Source organism: Rhinopithecus bieti, unplaced genomic scaffold (assembly GCF_001698545.2).
Source record: "Rhinopithecus bieti isolate Rb0 unplaced genomic scaffold, ASM169854v2 scaffold_11919, whole genome shotgun sequence".
Lineage (NCBI taxonomy): Eukaryota > Metazoa > Chordata > Mammalia > Primates > Cercopithecidae > Rhinopithecus > Rhinopithecus bieti.
In genome coordinates this window covers 1-20,065 of record NW_016807055.1, presented here as the reverse complement: position 1 = coordinate 20,065, position 20,065 = coordinate 1, and the positions used below count along the sequence as shown (strand labels likewise).

Genomic DNA, 20,065 nt, shown 5'->3' with positions numbered 1-20,065 from the left:
GGAAGAGGAAGAAGAAGAAGAAGAAACAACAAAGGGCTTTGGCTGTGTTTCAGATACTGTCTTTATTTTTTTCTGTGACCTAGCTGTAGACCAAGCCTTCTAGCAGTATGACTATTCCACTTATTGAACTCAATAAAAAATTAAAATCAATAAATCAATAAATTTATACTGTAAATAAATTTCTCATTAAACTTAAATTAGCTCAAGCTGGAGTTTCCATCACTTGCAGCCAAGAACCTTCTCTCTTACAACTTAAACATAAAAGGCATCCATTGCAAAAGAATGAAACTGGGCCAGGCGCAGCAGCTCATGCCTGTAATCCCAGCACTTTGGGAGGCCAAGGTGGATCACAAGGTCAGGAGACCAGCCTGGTCAATATGGTGAAACCCCATCTCTACTAAAAATACAAAAATTAGCCAGGCATGGTGGCAGGTGCCTGTAGTGCCAGCTACTCTGGAGGCTGAGGCAGGAGAATCATTTTGTAAAAAGTAAAGTAGCGGTTCCTCTTCAAAGACTTTCCTCCCCATCTAATTAGGAATAAACAGTAACTTCTCTTAGAAGCAAAATTTATTTAAAGACATGTGCTAACATTCTTAAATACCTGCTAGCTGTAATAAGGAAATCAGTGTACTTTATGTTCTTAGCTCCCACAATTTAGCCCAAATATTTGCCCTAGCATGCTCAGACTGGTCCAAGCAAGCATTAGGTCATAGCCTGTTCCTCTTCCTTATTTAAAAGTGTTTTTACCTTTCTCAACATTCCACAAGTTACTTCCTCCTTCCTTTGCTCCCCTCTACCTTTACCTCTTTTTAAAAAGTTCTAAGTTGCTAGCCAATCAGGGTGAGGTCCCGTTCCAGCTAATGGAAACTGGACACACCAGTAGGGTGGATGTGTCAGGTTATAAATGACCCTGTCTCCTTTGTTCGGTGTACTCTTGTGGCACGAGTGTACCCTTTCTGCAGGAAGTAAAAATGGTCTTACTAAATAAATAAAATTTATGTTCAAGTGCTATTTCTTTACGGCTCCGAGGAACAAACATTTCAAACAGTCTGAACCCAGGAGGCGGAGGTTGCAGTGAGCCAAGATTGCACCACTACACTCCAGGCTGGGCGACAGAGTGCGACTCTTGTCTCGGAAAAAAAAAAAAAAAAATGAAGCTGGACCCTTATAACACATACAAATATTAACTCAAGATGCATCAAAGACCTAAAACTATGAAACTGAGAAGAAAACATAGGAGAAAATCTTTGTGATATTCAATTTTGCAATGATTTCTTGGATATGACACCAAAAGCAGGCAAAAAAAAAAAATAGATAAACTGACTACATCAAAATTTAAAACTTCAATGCATAGAAGGACATAATCAAGAGAATGAAAAGGCTACCTAGAGAACGGGAGAAAGAATCTGCAAATCGTATATCTGGCAAGGGGTTAAAATCCAGAATATACAAAGAACTCCTAAAACTCTAAAACAAAAAAACCAAGTAACTCAATTTTAAAAAACTGACTTGAAAAGACATTTCTCCAAAGATACACAAATGGACAACAAGCATATGAAAAGATCACTAGTCATCACTGAAAAGTAAGTCAGAACCACAGGGAGATAACAAACTCACACCGATTAGGCTGGTTACTTGCAAAACAAGGATGTGGACTAACTGGAAGCTTTGTGTATTGTTGATGAGAATGTAAAATCTTTCAGCCAGACAAAATAGAGTGACATAGAAACCAAATTCTGATAGAGGTATGAGAAAAGTAAAATGAGATAGAGACATACCCGAGACAGGGAGGAAAAAGAGGTTTAATTGGAATTACAGTTCCACAAGGCTGGGGAGGCTTCTGACTCATGGCAGGAGGCGAAAGGCACTTCTGACAGACTAGCTGTATTTGGATTGCTCTGTATCTAAGCCTACCCGAAATATTTGGGGCTGCTCTTAGTAGACACAATGATGTATATAACACCAACTTGACCACATCACAATGATGTACATGACACCAAACTCCAGTATTAATAGAAAGCTGCTATGTAGTCAAAGGTTCGGCATGCGGTCAGAGATCCTAATTTCTAAACTAAACTGAAACACAGATTATTCCATTACTTATTCATTCAACTTATATTTAATCACCCAGTTCCAGAGGTACCAGGTAGGCTTAGTATGGGGTATAGAAATGCACATAATATAATCTCTGATCAAAAGGAATTCAGAGATTTCTGCTTTGGCCAAAATAATGGCTTCCTGTCTTACAGCCTAATTATCTTCCACTATACCATACTGCCACATTTGAACCAAAAATTTATGTATGCTCTGGGGTGGAGGCTGGGGAATATAATTTCATACAGCACTATCTCTATGATAGAACTGAATACAATTACTTTTACTAGGAAAAAACTAAAATGATACATACTTATCACATATATAGGGCTCCTTTTTTTACTTAGAAATCTTAATCTGTTATACAAATACAATAGTATAAGTTTATTAAAAGAATGATTGATTTCAGTTGCATATATCTTTGCAAACAAAACACACTCTACCAAGTGATCTGAAGTAACCATTTTCCATCAATCAAAATGGACATGATTCAATCGTATGTAACTATGTCTTCAAATGTAATTAGATGCTTTATTTTCTATTTACTCCCATCCTAAAACCAAAACCAAAAATCAGTATAAAACACCAGAATAAAGTTAAACCAACACCATCAAAACACAAGAACAGAAGAGTAGAGGGAGAAAAGAAGAAAACAATCTGGAATTGCCAAAGATTAAGAAATTTTAGGCCGGGCGCGGTGGCTCAAGCCTGTAATCCCAGCACTTTGGGAGGCCGAGGCGGGCGGATCACAAGGTCAGGAGGTCGAGACCATCCTGGCTAACACAGTGAAACCCCGTCTCCACTTAAAAAATACAAAAAATTAGCCGGGCGAGATGGCGGCGCCTGTAGTCCCAGCTACTCGGGAGGCTGAGGCAGGAGAATGGCGTGGACCCGGGAGGCGGAGCTTGCAGTGAGCTGAGATCCGGCCACTGCACTCCAGCCTGGGTGACAGAGCGAGACTCCGTCTCAAAAAAAAAAAAAAAAAAAAAAAAAAAAAAAAAGAAATTTTAATCTTGCAATATATTTAAAATGTAATTGTTTAACATCATGAATATAGTTGATATGATTTGGCTGTGTCCTTACCCAAATCTCATCTTGAATTACAGTTCCCATAATCCCCATGTGTCATGGGACGGACCAGGTGGAGATAACTGAATCACGGGGCAGTTTCCCCATCCTGTTCTCACAACAGTGAGTTAGTTCTCACGAGATCTGATGGTTTTATAATGGGATTCCCCCTTCACTGGGCACTTATTCTTCTCCCTCCACTATGATTATAAGTTTACTGAGGCCTCCCCAGCCATGCTGAACTGTGAGTCAATTAAATCTTTTTCCCTTATAAATTACCCAGTCTCAGATATGTCTTTATTAGCAGCATGAGAATGGACTAATATAATAGTTATTATTTAGGAGGGAAAAAAAAGTGCTGCCTCACTATGAAAGAAATTACCCTCTGCACTAGCAAAAATATGGGGAGTTAACCAAAAGAATTTTTCCCATTAAAGAGGAGGAAACAAACAAGGCAAACCTCTTCCCTTTGGATAAAAGACATACTATAAACAGCAGCTGATAATCCAATCATTTACCAAGTAGTCATCCAAAGCAGCAAATCTCAGTGTAGATCATTTCAAATTAAACATGCTTTCTCTCAACTCTTCATTACTCCTCATACCTCACCACTCCAATAATTCTACCCTTGCTGAGAATCACTGCTATTTAGAATTATCTTTAGAATGGAAATGTGCCAAATTCCTTAAGTGTGCTTTATTCCTTCAAATCACCTATCTAAAGCATCAGTACATAATAAAACCCACTTTCTCAATACAAAATTCTACTTTTCATATCATGAAGTTGTGGGTTCTAGCCACCCTTGCTTCAGTGAACCAGAGCTCAATCCCTTTTTTGCAAGTAAGTGAAAACTGTAATGGTTATTATCAGCCTCAGAACAGACAGAAGGCAAACGAGTCTGCCATTTGATTAGATGAGTCCTGTTACACTAGCAAAACCCTGGCCATCTCAAAAGCTTTGAGGTCTAAGTAGTCTTGGACAGTTAAATATTCCAGATTACTCAAGTTTTGTCTTATAAATTATCAATTTTTATTTTATAATTTGTGATAGGAATCTCTTTTGAAGCATAACCTCTTCTTAATAACAAGTGTTTTAAATTACAAAAGTAACACACAATCATTGAAAAGACTACAATTCAAAAGTGTATGAAATAAAAGGTTCCTTCCCTTATCATTCTCTACTCTCATTTCATAAGGGTATCATTGTAACATAATATGGGTGTATTCTTCTAGACCTCTTCAGAATACATACAAATTTTATACAATACTGTATATACAAACACAAGTAAGCAATAAAATGATGTTACTGTACATTCAGTTCTTACTGTACATTCATCATTCAACCTGATGAAGAAGGCTTTTAAGTTTTAAAATGTTGGTAAACCTGACTTTTTTAAAACTTTATCTACCACAGTCTTTTTCATCCTTCTTCTACTGACAGGCACTTTTACAACCAGAAACTTTTTTTTTTTTTCTGCAATGAAGAGTTTTATGCAAACACCTTTGCACACTTGTGTTTTTCTGCAGGGAAGTTTAGAAATGAAAATGCTAGATTAAAGGACAGATTAGACTTTTTAAACATTTTGAGATACACTATTATATTCTCTGCCTTCTTTAAAATAATCTGATTCTTCTCTTGAGGGCCCAAGATCATTCTTACCAGTATTTACTTTTTCACTCTGTATAATACAGTGATTCTCTTGGGGCCTTAGAAGTAGGTTCACTTTTCACTATGGTTTGGATATGGTTTGTTTGACCGCAACCAAAACTCATGTTGAAATCTGATCCCCAAAGTGGTGGTGTTAGGAGACGGTGCCTAATGGGAGGTGTTTGGATCATGAGGGATCCACCCTCATGGATAGTGGTTTGGTGTCATTTTTGGTAGTGAGTTGTGTTCTCACTCTAATAAGACTGGATCACTTTTTGAGAGTGGGTTTTTTAAAAGCCAGTACTCCTTCAGGTTTTCCTTCTCTCTTCATACATCCACGCTTCCCCTTTGACCCAACAAAACCCTGTGCCAGAAGCTGGGGGCATGCCTTTGAACTTACCAACCTGTACAACCATTAGTTAAATAAACCTCTTTTCTTTATAAATTACTCAGACTCAGGCATTCTGTTATGGCAACACAAAATGAACTAGGGCACTCCTGCATTAAATTTCATCTATTTTTGTAATTTTTAAACCTTTTCCTTTATTGTTTGTCCCTTCACACTGCCATCACTGTATTACCTATAGCATTTTTTCTCATTCATTTCTATTGGAAAAACTGAGAATTTTCCAACAGAAATCTGATCATTTAATGTGCTAAAATTGAGATCAAATGAAAATTTAAATAAAATTTTTATTTGTCACACAAGAATACATCTGGTAGCTGCTATTTTAATCTCTCAGAGGCCATTTCAAGCTCTTCTAGATTCTAGAGAGGTAAGGTTCCCAGATCATTAACTTTTGGACAGATGAAACATCATCACTATGATTATTAATATACTAATAGGCTCCCTGTTTATATTCTCATGTGGAAAATACCTTGTTTAAAAAAACAGGAGAATGATGGATTAGGAAATTAGCATAATGCCATTATTCAGTAAATATCGTGTTTATCATTATAAAAATATTATAAGCAAGCTGTTTATGACTCTATTCCATCCCTGCATCCAGTCAGTTGGTTACATGCACTATTATAGTGGATATATGAGGCACTCAAGTATCTCCCCCTTCCTTCTAGGACCACTAGTTTAAATTAATTTTGAGTAACTATCCTCCCCCCATCATTAGCTATAAGTCAATATTAGTGAATTGTTCAAGATAAACACATAACCTAACCAAAGTCAGTATGACTAAATGAGACCCTCTGCTAGTATTTCTGGAGAAAAGAAGCTTGGTGCAGGCTTGCACTTTCCCTTACTTTCATGCCCCTTTCCTTTCTTCTATTCCCCCACTCCCTCTTTCCCTCCCTTCCTTTCTCCCCAAAGGTACAATAGAGAAGACCATCATTCTTCTCCAGAACATGGGGGTATGAATATGTAAAACCTAGAGCTAAAGGAATAGAGAGGATGGTATGAATGGAACCTGAGAATAAAGAGAACAAGTGGGAGCACAGCCAAGAAATGGGGCCTGAAGACTATTTGACCCCTGAATCAAAATATGCCTGGACTTTGTAGTCATGTATGCCTGTTTAGGTTGCATTTTTTTGTCACTTCAGGACACTTTTTTATCCTAAATCCTACAGCTAAAACCTTATACTGGTGTCTAGTCTTCAGACTTCAAGCACCCATTTTTACTGAATAAGTTCCAGCAACTACTTGTCATAAAGTCCATCAGTTTCAAGACTAAACTTTTCCCTTTAAAACTTTTATCTTCCAAAACATTCTAGAATCACATTCATTTATAATATGTAACTGAATACTGACAGAAACAAACTCAGCTCAGTACACGCTGAATTTCCAAGTCTTACAAACGCTGAAGAAAAGAGAAACTCTGAAGAAATATTCAATACTTTGAAAAGATGACTAAAGCAAAAAGTTAGGAATAAAAGTATAAAACAGAATAACACCCAGATATTTCTTTTTCCTGGCATTATGCCCCCCAGTTTTCAGATTTTAAGTGTCTTTCTGGAATGACAGCTATTTGTGATCCAGCTAGTCAATATTCCTTGTGGTACTGTACTGGCCAATGATTTAATTAATCATTAAAACAAACCAGTTATCTATTCAATCTAATTCTGATGAAAAATATAGAATTTAACCTCTGGAATATCACACTCCTCTAATATCCAACTGTTTAAACATGTAATTTCATTTCTAAAAACTGAAAAAAAGTTAACTTACCTCAATTGTTTCGCATAGTTCTGTTCAATTTCTATCCTCTCTTTAACAAATTTGGCATATCTTTCCAAGAAGTCAATTCCCCATTGTGTATGCTTGTCTAAGCTGTCGAACTGATCCTAGAAAAGGAAGATAAAAATGCATTTTCAAAAGTCTAAAATGTTATCCACATATATTTTAAACAGCTTCTGATATTTGTACAGAGAAGCAATGAGGTATAAAAGGAAAAACCCAGGCTCATCTACTAGTTCCCTCACTTCGCCCGTTAAGACCTAGAAACAGGTCCGTAAGCATAAATCTTGCTACTTTATGCCTGAATGTCTTTACAAACATGGCTCTCCCAGTTGCAACACCCTCCCCTGTTCTGCTTTTTGCAGTCAACTCTTCCCCAAATCCCCCCTACCCTGGCCTTTGAGATTCAGTTCAGGCATTATGTCCACCAGAAAATGGTCCTAAACTCTCAGACTTTCTCCATGTCCCCAAGGCTCCCTAAAATTACTATCTTATTCGTTTGCTATACTATATTGAGAGCCAGAATCATGCATTATTCAACTCTGAACTCCCACAGCCTAAGCACCATGCTTGGCACCATAGCAGGTACTCAACGAAGAATTATATACCTGGACAAAATCAAATATACCTGAGTTCAAATTCTGGGATCTGCCATTTCCGAGATGTTTGAAACTGGGCAAGCTAACAAGGCTCCTTGAATGTTTTCCCATCTTAAAATGGAAATCCCATCACCCACCTAACAGGATTGTGGTGATGTTATTAAACATGTTCTGCAACGCAGGAAACATGATAATGACATATAATAGAGTACCACTGTCCTACAAGGCTCTTTCAGTCCTCACAGATGCCACCTCCTGCCAGAGAAACCACCATTTCCCTTGCTTTAAGAACAAGCTCCAAACTGACTAATAACTTGGTGCTGTCTTCCTCTCATATATCAAGTCTGCAGTGCTGAAAAAATATTCAAGTATCATCCCTTTCCATATTTACAGCTTCTTTTAAAATCACTTGTGGTTTAGTCACATTATTTACAAATTATCTCCTTTTGACTTTTCTCTTTCTCTACCTTAAACCATCACAAAGAAATTCTACTCCTAAAAGCAAGTTGCCACTCTAATTCTATTCTTCCAAGAAGCTTTCTGATTATCATCTGGTTTTCAAAATATATTTGAATACAGCAAGAAAATGCACTACTCAGTAAACTCAATCTGCATAATATGAACTACTGTAAATTAGAATTCTCATCAAACTGAAACTGAAACACACTCAATGACAAACAATTCCCAAAAAAAAAAAAAAACACTTCAAAGCTGAAACAATCTTCCTTTATTTTTCTAAATTGCTTCAAAGGCTTCTCTTCCCACAATCTTCTTCACCGAAATTTTATATTACACTTCTTTATTCCTCTAGATTAAACGTCTGCCAAATTTTTAAATTTCAAACCCCATCAAGGGGCTAAAAAACCTGAACAAAAACTGTATTTAGTGGATTTCATAATTAAATTATACATGACGATTGAATTATGTAGTTATGAAAATCCATCAATAGAAACTTTAAAACAGGTGATGCCAAAATCGCAACGCAACCATTATTTTTTTAAACCGGGTTTTTTTTTTTTTTTTTTTGTAACATATTTGGGACAACACAAAAAGCCTTTGAGCAATGACTTTTAAAATTATTTATGCGCCGGGGGCCAGGGTGGCTCAAGGCCCCCCGTAATCCAGCACTTTGGGAGCGTCGAGGTGGGCGCGACCACTTGGAGGTCAGGAGTTAGTTCGAGGCCAGCCTGGTCAACATGGTGAAACCCTGTCTCCATTAAAAACACAAAAATTGGCCAGGCATGGTGGCACGCCACTTGTGGTCCCAGTTACTCAGGAGGCTGACGCAGGAGAACGGCGTGAACCCGGAAAGTGGAGCTTGCAGTGAGCTGAGATCGCGCCACTGCACTCCAGCCTGGGTGACAGAGCAAGACTCTGTCTCAAAAAAAAAAAAAAAAAAAAAGTTCAAACCCCACTAAAACTAATTGTGATTACTACCTTTATGTGTCATCTAGGCTGTGCAACTGTGCCCAGATATTTACTTGGTTAAACATTATTCTGGATGTTTCTGTGAAGGTGTTTTTTAGATTAAATTAACATTTAGGCCAGGTACAGTGGCTCATGCCTATAATCCCAGCACTTGGGAAGGCCTGGATGGGAGACTCACTCAAGTCCAGGAGTTCAAGATCAGCCTGGGCAATACAGTAAGACCCTGTCTCTACAAAACATAAAAAGGCTAGGTGGCTCACATATGTAATCCCAGCACTTCGGAAGGCTGAAGCAAGAGAATCTCTTGAGCTCAGGAGTTCAAGACCAGCCTTAGCAACATGTTAAGACCCAATCTCTTAACAATTAGCCAGGCATGTTAGTACATGCTTGTAATCCCAGCTACCTGGGAGACTGAAGTGGAAGAATTGTTTGAGCCCAGAAGGTCATGACTGCAGTGAGCCGTGATCACTGCACTTCAGCCAGGGTAAGAGAGCAAGACCCTGTCGCAAAAATAAATATTAATAATAAATAAATAAATAAAATTAGCCAGGTGAAAGGTGGAGGTGGGAGGATCCCTTGAGTCCAGGAATTCAAGTTACAGTGAGCTGTGACTGTGTCACTACACTCCAGCCTGGGTGACAGTGAGATCCTGTCCACAGGAAAGGAAGGAAAAAGAAGGAAGGGGAGTGAGGAGGGGAGAAAACAAGAGGGAAGGAAAATATTAATATTTAAATAGGTGAATTTTAAATAAAGCAGATTATGCTCCAAAACGGGTGGGTGGGCCTCATCTAATCAGTTGAAGTCTTTCATTGAACAGACTGACCTTCCCCCAGCAAGAAAGAATTCTGCCAGAATACTGACTTTGGTCTGAAACTATAACTGTTCCCTGGGCCTACCCTGCAGATCCCAAGCCTCCACAACCACATGAGTCAATTTCTTAAGAGAAATTTCTCTCTATATGTGTATATATCCTGTTGATTATCTGTCTCTGGAGAATTCTGACTAAAACACTGATTTTACAACAAGCAAAAAATTTCTGTTTCTAAGAATTTTAAGTGTACAGACAAAATAATACTTGTAGGTGACACCGATCATTTTCAGCAACAAAATTATATAATGAATACATTTCCAAATATTCATCATCAAAATGCTTTCTATATAGCTCAAATTTCTTTGGAAAAGCAGCTATTCAGTCACCATTAAAACTTCTCTTTTATCTTGAAGGCACAGATTAAATTTTCTCAAAAATACCTGGTAGGTAAGCATACTAGTTAAAGAAAAATGTCAACAAATTTGAAACAGTCAGGAGATAGCAAACCTGTATTAAACAAAGATTTTTCAATTGTCTCTCCCTGTTTCATTTGGAAACACTGTAGTCTTAAAGGTATTATTTTATAAAACTAACCATAACAAAATACAACTTAATATTTTGTGAACTTCCTGCTTTAGTTTTCTTTGCTTACCTACAAATGAAGTGAATAAATTCCAACCTTATTCCAATTTCCTTTTTAAAATTCCAGCCAACACACTACTTTATCAGTGGTTAATACATTTACTGTTAAGAATAAATCTTTTCAACACATCTTTCCATCAGTGGGTCACAAAAGGCAGTTTTAAATATAACTGCTTTATTGAAACAGTATTCATTACTGAAACAATCTGGATATTATAAGCTGAGAAATGTTGGAAACATCTGTACTTTAATGAAACTGTACAACAAACTTTCTGTGTGAAATCTTTTCTAAAAAAAATTTCTATTTTTCCATATGGCCTAAGAGTATTTGCTGAGATAATTTATTTTGCTGCCATATTTTACACATATAATATCACTATTTTCACCACAAAAGGAAGAGCTAGTGCTAACGATTGATACCATTTGGCTGTGTCCCCACCCAAATCTCACCTCAAATTGTAACAATCCCCACATGTCATGGGATGGACCTTATGGGAGGTAATTGAATCATGGGGCACGTTTTCCCTTGCTGTTCTCATGACAGTGAATAAGTCTCACCAGATCTGATGGTTTTATAAAGGGGAGTTCCCCTGCAAATGCTCTCTTGCCTGCTGCCATGTAAGATGTGACTTTGCTCCTCATTCACCTTCTGCCATGATTGTGAGGCCTCCCCACCCATGTGGAACTGTGAGTCAATTAAACCTCTTTCCTTTATAAATTACCCAGTCTCGGATGTCTTTATTAGCAGCATGCGAACAGACTAATACAGCTACGTAGTAAGAAATGCACACATTTTGTCTCCACTACTGATTCCTGAAACAGAGCTTCCAAAACCCTTGGAACTCCATGAGTTGTAGGGGTAAGAGGAGCATCTTTTGTTATTCATAATAACCCCCTTTCAATCATACCTAAATTTATACTAATGCGGTGACTTTGAAGGACAAGGACTGGTTGCTAGAGGAACCATCCATGTGATTTGAGGGTTGAAACTTTCAGCTCTCCCTATCCCCAAGTCTCCTGGGAAAGGAGAAGGGATGGAGATTGAATTCAATCAACAATAACTAATGATTTAATCAATCACACCTATGTAATGGAGCCTCCACAAAAACCCTAAACCATGGGTTTGGAAACCTTCGGGGTAGGTGAACACATCCACTTGCAGTGCATCTCAACTCCACAGGAACAAAAGGTCATGCATCCCGGGTCTTTCTAAAGCTTACCTTAGGTACCTCTTCGTCTAGCTGTTCATCTGTGTCCTTTATAATATCCTTTGTAATAAACCAGTAATAGTAAATAAAGTGTTTCCCTGAGTTCTGTAAGGCATTACAGCAAATTATCAAACCGGAGGAGGGGGTCACAGGAACCCCTGATTTGTAGCCAAGTCAGTCAAGTACCCAGATGTCCAGGACCTGCAATTGATGCTTGAAGTCCAGGCAGTATTATGGAACTGAACCCTTCAACTGTAGGATCTGTACCAACTCCAGGCATATAGTGACAAAACTGAACTGTAAGACATCTAGTTAGTGTCCAGAGAATTGAAGAACTGGTTGTTCAAGTGGAAAAAACTCACGTGTGGTGTCAGAAGGAACAATTTTTCCTTTTAGCAAGAATATTTCTAATAGTGTACTGTCTTTCACCACTAAGTTCAAAATTTCAAGACACTTTGCAGTAACACATATTCATATCATAGCAGCATTATGGAAGCAACCCACTTGTCCATCAACAGATAAGTGAAGAAAGAAAATGTGGTATATAAATGCAATTAATATTATTCAGCCTTAAACGGAAGGAAATTCTGGCACATGCTACAAAACATGGATAAATATTGAGGACATCATGCTAAGTAAAATAAGACAGAAAAGGACAAATACTGTATGATTCCACCTACATGAGGTACTTAGAATAGTCAAAATCAGAGAGAAGGAAGTAGAATGGTAGTTGACAGGGAATAGGGGTAGGAAGGAATGGGGAGTTATTTAATGAGTGTAGAGTTGCAAGATGAAGATCATTCTGGAAATATATGGTGGTGATGGTTGTACAACAGTATCAATGCACTTAATGCCACTAAACTGTACATTTAAAAATGGTTAAGATGGTAAATTTTACACTGCATATTTTATACAGTAAAAAAATCTGCACCCCTCCACGAAAAATAAATTTCCTGTGGTTCACCCAAGCATTCACCATCATAGCTCATTGCAGCGTCAAAATCCTGGGCTTAAGTCATCTTCCAGCCTCAGCCTCCCAAGTAACTAGGACTACAGACATGCCCATGGCTCACTGCAGACTCAACCTCCTGAGCTTAAGTGATCCTTCCAGCTCAGCTTCTCAAGTAGCTGGGACTATAGGCGCGTATCGCCATGTCCAGCTAATTTTTGTATTTTTAGTAGAGACAGGGTTTTGCCATGTTGCCCAGGCTAATCTCAAACCCCTGAGTTCAAGCGATCCTCCTGCCTTGGCCTCCCAAAGTGCCATCTCAAATAACCTTCTCAATAATTTCTTAGAGGGGGAAGGTTACCTCTAGTCCATATGATTATATAGACATTATATCTTTCTTTTTTAATAAACATTATGTTTTTTTCTCAAACACATTAAGAAGCATCAGCCTGGTCATTCTTATCGTTTGCCTATATTCACATTAAAATATTATATTTAATCCATGGTTTCTTTTTTATATATCTTTTTTAGGTTTTTAAGAGATGGAGTCTAGCTCTTTCACCCAGGAATGTAGTGGCACCATCATAGCTTACTGCAGCATCGAACTCCTGGGCTTAAGCTAATTTTAAAAAATATTTTGTAAAGAAGGGGTCTTGCTTTGTTGCTCAGTCGGGTCTCAAACTCCCAGCCTCAAGCAATTCTCCCACCTGGGCCTCCCAAAGCACTGGGACTATAGGCGTGAACCACCACACCCAGTCCAATCCACGGTTTCTTTACAGGAAACTTTTTAAGTCCAAGACAAGACACCAGGATCAACTCACATTTTGAATACTAGTAAAGTATCCCATTTCTTATTTTTTAGATAACATATAAACAGAAGTTCTAAGCTCTGTCAGTGGATCATCTTGTGCGCTCTTCTTTGGAGACCCAGGTTTTAAATAATGCATTATCCTTTATCTAATTTTTATCAAGTCCTTCCTACCCTACTAATATGATTTTACTGGCTTTTTTCTTCTTGTTGTTATCTCTTCCACCAGTGCTTCCCATAAAGAATTCATTTTCTGTTTATCACTTTTCAAGCTCTTTCAGGATTCTCAAAGAAAAATTACTTCATCTAAAAAATAGATATCTAAGACCTGTGTCAGACTTTTTAAAAACTAGATGTCATTCTTATTTTCTCCAATACTCAAAATCATGCATGCTGTGATTCCACTGGATAAAACCTTGGACTAGGCCGGGCGCGGTGGCTCAAGCCTGTAATCCCAGCACTTTGGGAGGCCGAGACGGGCGGATCACGAGGTCAGGAGATCGAGACCATCCTGGCTAACACGGTGAAACCCCGTCTCTACTAAAAAATACAAAAGCTAGCCGGGCGAGGTGGTGGGCGCCTGTAGTCCCAGTTACTCGGGAGGCTGAGGCAGGAGAATGGCGTAAACCCGGGAGGCGGAGCTTGCAGTGAGCTGAGATCCGGCCACTGCACTCCAGCCCGGGCAACAGAGCGAGACTCCGTCTCAAAAAAAAAAAAAGAAAAAAAAAAAAAAAAACCTTGGACTAATTTTTTGTTTTAGCTCTCTCCAAAAGGTATTTTAGAGTTGGTCACCATAACAAATGTGTAAAAGCTCAGCTAATCAGAATATTGAGAAAGTTTAGTCAAATTTCATTTTCAGTTACTGATGGTTAAGTTACAAATTATAAAATTTATTTAGATACCATTTTTTAAAGTTTTAAATTTATTTTGTAACTGACAAAAACTGGATATATGGATACAATGTTTAATTGTTAATGTTGATTTAAAACTCAAAATAGAACTGTACAAGNAAAAAAAAAAAAAAACCTTGGACTATATCTATGTATTAGCTCTCTCCAAAAGGTATTTTTAGAGTTGGTCACCATAACAAATGTGTAAAAGCTCAGCTAATCAGAATATTGAGAAAGTTTAGTCAAATTTCATTTTTCAGTTACTGATGGTTAAGTTACAAATTATAAAATTTATTTAGATACCATTTTTTAAAGTTTTAAATTTATTTTGTAACTGACAAAACTGGATATATGGATACAATGTTTAATTGTTAATGTTGATTTAAAACTCAAAATAGAACTGTACAAGTAGAAAACATAACAGAAGCCTATAACTGTGTTAAGTATATTTCATTAAGGTTGTACCATACTTTTAAAATAAATAAAAGCCAACTTCAAAAAACAGCAATCAGCTTTAAAAGGTACCATAAAGGTAAAATATAATACAAGTTTAGCTACAAGTGAAACAAATTCTCTTCTTTGTAACAACCGTGACCTGGCCATAGCTCATGCCTATCATTCCAACACTTTAGGAGGCCCAGGTGGGAGGATAACAAACAAAAATTTTTTTTACACTAGGTAGTGGTGGCAAATCCCTGTAGTCCCAGCTACTGGAGAGGCTGAGGATGGGAGGACAGCTTGAGTCTGGAGGTTCAAAGTTACAGAGAGCTGTGATTGTGCCACAACACTCCTGGGTAACAGAGCAAGACCCTGTCTCTTTGGGGTGGGGAAAAAAAAGTCATCCAGCCTTTCTTTAGTAGTCACACTATCAGTGATCAAACAACTCCAGAAACATGAGAGAAGGCTGGAAAGCAAGGAATGGTTTTAATCACCACAATATAAAGTAGAAAGTTTTTAAATTAAAATATAAGAATCAGCCAGGCATGGTGGCTCACGCCTGTAATCCTAACACTTGTGAGGCCAAGGTGGGAGGACTGCTTGAGTCCAGGAGTTGAAGATCAGCCTGGGTAATGCAGCAAGACCATCTCTACAAAAAATAATTTTTAAAAAAATTAGCCCATGCCTGTAATCCCAGCTACTCTGGAAGCTGAGGTAGGAGGATTGCTTGAGCCTAGGAGGTTGAGGCTACAGTAAGCCATGATCACACATTGCACTCCAGCCTGGGTGACAGAATAAGACCCAATCTCTTAAAAATAAATAAGTAAATGATAAAATGTAAGAATCAAAGTCATGAAGTCTTAGATTATCAAAAGTAACATCTTCCAACCTCTGTAGTTTCAAAGCCTGAGATCATACATCTTCCTGCTCCACATCAGCAAATACTTTGGGACTATGGAAAAGGTCAAGGGAAAAGATCATGAAAAACTAAAGAAGTGAAGGTGAGCAGTATTCTGAAATCATCTGTAAGTTAGAAATAAAGAAGAATATTAAGTCATTAAAGAGGCAACACTTCCCTATTCTCTCTACCTTTAGCATTGCTCTTATTCCTATGGATTTATTCCAGATAGAATCCGGAATAAATTACTAGTTAGTAATTTCAGCTAGCTGGACTTACTCGGAGTTCAACTTCCTCATTTCCTTGTCTTAATTATCCTCTCACTTCCTTTTCCAACACATTCATTCTTACCATACATAGCTTTCGTGAAATTAATCTCTATATCAGTGGTGAGTTCTAATCTAAATCTTATCATCTTATATTTAAACTCAAGAAAGCTCATTTTCTGTTTCCTTTGGGCATTCTTTTTAATTTTGTAAGATATTTAAAGTTATTTTACTGTATTTACTTGGAAACACAGGAAAATATCCTAAATTAAAGCTGGCATCAGCACCAACATAAATGTCCACATTATGTAGCATAACTCAAATTATACAAGGTTCTACTGCATAGTAATGTGAGGCAATAAATATTATGTTTACTCAATCTTCTTGCTTTTATCTGTATGTCTTTAATGTAATTTAAAAGAACTATTTTATATATCACAAAAGGTTATTTTTTAGAAGTCACTATTTAATATTCAATCCTTGTTTTCCTAATTACTTTGATACAGCCTTGCATCTAAATGAAGTTCCAATAAAGTACTTTTTGGTAAAAAACCAAGGGTCACCATCATTTTAAAAATACTTTCCTCACTAAAAAGCAGAATAATGACTTTGCTGTCCTAGTTTGGACTTGCTCTATGGCTCTGACTTTCTGCCAAAGTTCCTCCAGCACTTCTGAATACCAAACTACCACCAAAAATGTTTTTAAAGATCTAACACAACTGACTTTTCTCCCTCTTTAACTCTTATGGACTGCAGAAACTTTTTGTTTCAGTCTCATAGAGCTAAAACACCAACTTCCATTCAGGATCAACCATGTCTATCCTCAAACAAAATTGAGAAATATTGCAGAATTTTTTAAAAATCAATTTAATTATTTTCGGTTTCTCATGGTGTTGTTTTTTTAAAGACAGGTGAAAACTTGCATATTTGGGAAATTCCCCCAATCTTTTCATTTAATGTTTTCTTAAATTAAGCTCTTAGTGACTTCAAAATCTACCCAAATGATCTTTCCAATATCCTACTGCAATTTTTCTTTTTTACTTCTCTGTGACTTTCACTTCCACTCCACCTTGATAAGTCATTCCCATGGTTGTCTCCATTGTCATTAGCAATAACTGCCTTATAAAGTAGGAAGAATGTCAATCTTGTCTCTCCCACTCCACTTCCCTGCAATAAATTTCAAGAATGTCTTTCTCAGGCAGCTAGCCCTGTCAAGTCACTCCCTGAAATACCCCAAGTCCAACAATTTTTTGGCCCCACAGAGACCACAACCCATTGATCCCAACACATCATTATTATTATCCTTCACCCCCTCCTGTCGTCATTTCCATCTTTATACAGCTTGGATTCCCTAAGCTGTCATTATAATCACTCCTTCCAAATATACTCACTGTCCTTGCCCCTCTCTAGCTTTGCCAAATTTCAGCCCTGATTTATGGTTAGAGTTTTACTAACTCTTCCTCATGCTGCAGAAGAAAATTGGAAAAAAGGAAAGAAAAAACCAGGCTGGCTAATTATACTTTGAAATTCATGTCTATTACCTACAGGACTTTAATACTACTTAGTTCAAATCCATTCACTACTTCATTATCCTAGCCAACTATCTCATACCTTATTCTTTTACTTTAAATTTACACCATCTCCTATCCATCTCACTCTTAGCTAATAACCTTGCCTCCTACTTTGCTACAAGAGAAACAGAAGGTAACTCCTTGCTCACCAACTCTATTTTTTACCACAATACCTGCATGTTTTTATTAGGCCTTCCTGATTATTACTTTGGATAAACTGTCCAGGCCCCTAATACTTCAACTTACCTGGAGAACTAGTGCAGTTACAAGTTCAGTTGTTAGAACGGTTAAAACCCTGGGCCTACATATGTTTGACGTATTCCAGAAAGAGCAAAAAGCTGAATAAGCAAGCCACAGCTGAGTGAGCAAGTGGGGAGGGTAGTAGATACTGAAGTGGAGTGTGTGAGCGCCAGAATGCCAGTTTATATGCCCTACCTTCCACCATAAGGACCTTGGCTTTAACCCTGAGTTGGAAATACACTGGAGGGTATAACCTCCAATAAACTTGGCATGACCCAATACAAGTTTTTAAATAGATCACTGGAGTTTCTATGTTGATTAAAAACTAGCTCAAGGTCCACAGACCCACCATCCTTGAACACATCTGATCTTGTCTGATCTTAGAAGCTACGCAGGGTCAGGCCTGGTTAGTATTTGGATGGGAGACTGCTTGGGTATACCGGGTGCTGTAGGCTTTTCTTTTAAAAAAAAAAAAAAAAAGACAAAACNATATATATATATATATATATACACCGAACTCAGAGTAAGGGAGACCTTTTAAGGAAGCTACTGCAATAATCCAGACCAGAGATGAGCTGGTTTGGTCCAGAGTAAAAGCAGCAGGGTGGTGAAAAGTGGTAAGATTTTGGATATATTCTGAAGGTAGTGTGAACAAATTTTTCTAATGTTTTGAGCATGGGTTTTAGAAGAAAACAAACATCAGTTTTGAGCCCCATGAACTAGAAGGATGAAACTGCTTTTAACTAAAAGAAGAGATCAAGTTTGGGCAATGGGAAGAAAAAAGTTTTGACTTTAGACAGTTAATTTTGAGATGTCCTTAAGATATCCAGGTTGATATGTTGAGTAGGCAGCTAAATACATATGTCTGGAATTAACAGAAGTGGTCCTGCTGAAGATACGTGATAAAGAAATTACCCTGGACATGATCTCAATTAAGTCTTGTTGCACACCAACATTCAGAGGTCAAGGAATTGATGAAGAACCAGCAAAGGATACTGAGGAGTAACCAGTGAGGTACAAGTAAAACTAGAAAAGTGTGGCATAATTTATAAGAAGACAAATGAAGATCACTACAGTGATGAACATCTTAGTCCTGAATTCAAGGCATTTACGGCTAGGTAGGTTGACCTGTTAACAAGATCTTCCAAGGTCTTCTAAGGAGCCTTATTCCCTTATATGATTTTCTTTTTCTGAATTTCTACCAGGCCTGGAGTCAAAAATCTCTGTTACGTCGTTGGTTAGTGAAAACTTATTTGTTCTGCTTTCCTCTATCGAATGCAGTGACAAATTAAGTATGATGAAAATTGAGATGCCAAACATGTAGTACTGCCTAACTTTGTAACATTTCAGACTGTAAGAGTTGAAATTTACTTGACAAACTATACTCTCAGTTTGAACACTTTAACTGACTTACCCTGATTATCCAAATCAAGCTTTCTTGGATGAAAAGAAAGTGATAGGGGAGTAAAGAAGGGGTAAAATCAAATCCCAGGTACCCACTGTTACAGACATGAAACAAAACAAACAAAATTAAAAGCCAACATTTGGGGGGAGAAAAAAAGAAGTCAAATGAATGATGTATTATTTCAAGGAGGAGAAAGTGATCCACTTTGTCAGGTGCTACTAAAAGTAGTAAAAAGACTGAAAACTAACCATGTTAGCAACATGCAGATCACTGACTGTCTTAACAAGAGCAGTTTTGTTGAAATAATGAGGGCAAAAGCCTGACTGAAATGGGTTCCAAAAGATTAGATAGAAGTTGAAGACAGTTAAGTATGGACATCACTTTTAAGGAATTTTGCTTGAAAGGAGAGAAGAGATACAAAAAATAGCTAAAGAGAAGAGTGGGATCAAGTAAGGGTGGTTTTTAAGATAAAAGAAATATGATTTTATTGCTAATGGAAATGATCTGAAAGAAAAGAAAACACTTAAGTGTAGAAGCAGTGTTCACTGCTGGAGCAATGAGCACTCAGCCTTTGCTAAGAGCATGAGAAGTTCAATTACAGTAACAGGAGAGAAGGCAAAGTAAGTGGGCATAGGTCTAGACAGCTTGGTAGATGTGGTAGTAGGAGTATGTGGAAATTCTCCCACGATTGCTTCAGTTTATTTTCAGTAAAATAGAAGGCAAGGTCAAGGTCAATAGCTGAAATTTACTTATTCAGAAAGTCTTTGAATTGAGTTAAGAATTATTATTATCAGTTAACTGCTCTGAGATTCACTTTCCTCAACTGTCAAATGAGAATACCTGTGCTGCCCACTTTACAGGGTTGTTGTGAGGGTCAAATGAGAATGTACGTGAAAGACCTGTAAACAGCAAAGC

At 37.5% G+C, this 20,065-nt stretch overlaps 1 protein-coding gene across 1 annotated transcript in view; it reads right to left on the bottom strand.

Annotated features, from left to right (window-relative positions):
• FNBP1L (formin binding protein 1 like) overlaps positions 1 to 7,098 on the bottom strand; it is a 49,687-nt gene extending 42,589 nt beyond the window's left edge. The window contains exon 1 of the mRNA XM_017879772.1: positions 6,989 to 7,098. The gene's annotated coding sequence lies outside the window, so the exon portion shown is untranslated. The remainder of the gene's footprint in view (positions 1 to 6,988) is intronic.
• Positions 7,099 to 20,065: the final 12,967 nt, after the last annotated feature.